Source organism: Nothoprocta perdicaria, unplaced genomic scaffold (genome assembly GCF_003342845.1).
Source record: "Nothoprocta perdicaria isolate Ctin4 unplaced genomic scaffold, notPer1 scaffold_1, whole genome shotgun sequence".
Classification (NCBI taxonomy): domain Eukaryota; kingdom Metazoa; phylum Chordata; class Aves; order Tinamiformes; family Tinamidae; genus Nothoprocta; species Nothoprocta perdicaria.
Genome location: NW_020454093.1, coordinates 4,472,610 through 4,473,757, shown reverse-complemented (window position 1 = coordinate 4,473,757; position 1,148 = coordinate 4,472,610).

Genomic DNA, 1,148 nt, shown 5'->3' with positions numbered 1-1,148 from the left:
GGATTTCACTTAGGGAGCAGATTAACCCCTGCTCACAACTCCTTGGTAATCTTTGGCCACTGAAAAGAGAGACCCCCACAAACCAGTCCTCGCAGCACCCTCTGCTTTGTTACAAGGGGGTGAAAAATGGTAGAGGCTTCCAAATTGCCATCAGCTGAGTTTTCATTAAATATAATAAGAGGATGTATAGAATGTGTAGAGAAGATGAAAAAGCGTACAACTAAACAGCTTCAAAACTGTATAGCTAAATAGCTTCTTTAGCAATTTTATTTCTGTTTGACTGCTAACAAATGTTTGCGTATGCATTTCTAGAGGGAAAAAAAAATCTAAATTTAATTCCTGGGATAAGCGAAAGCCCGCATGAAAGTGTAGAAAGTCACTGAAATAACACAGAGACAGAAATCACTGTTTTTACCCATTTGACTTTCTTGCTGGTGCGCTCTGGTCTGACACAGGCACCTCAGGTCAGTCCCGACTTTTCCAGCCACCAGTTTTCCAGCCACCGGCTGGGAGCCTTTGCATGAGGCTGGGCTGCTGTTTGCGTGAGAGGTGCCCGCTGCCCACCTTACCTCTGCTTCAAGCTGTACCTGAAAAACCTTTCCCCTTGCCCAACTTTTCCTGTGCCTTGACTTTGTTTTGTTTTCAGCCTTGTAATCCAATTGCAGGGGAATGCTCTCAGAAAACTGGCAGCACAGTATTATTTCATTTTGGTGTTTAGTTTGGTTTTGGTGTTTAGTTTCAGGCTTAGGATGAGTACTGATGCAATCCCACAATCTTAGGCAAAACTGTGACCCATTTAGGGAGCCACCTACATATCATAAGTAACCTGAAAACTGCTTTGTACCAATGGTCGGTGGTTCTTAAGGTCTGGAGAAGACAGCGGGGAGTTGTGTGGTGCTGTGGGTGGCATTGCCCCTGAGGGAATGGTCACAGGCAATGGTAGTTCTGGTTTTCCCCTCTCTATCACAATTTGCTTTCATGATTTCCTTCATATCATTTATGTTAGATGAGCACATGTGTTTCAGGAGGAGCACCTGGGAAACAGAGGCAGACAGAGTAACATCCTGTCAGTTGGACCCCTATAGAAAAATGCAACTTCTTTTTTTTTTTGTAAAGTGAAACAGCATGCCTTATTTCTGAATGATTAT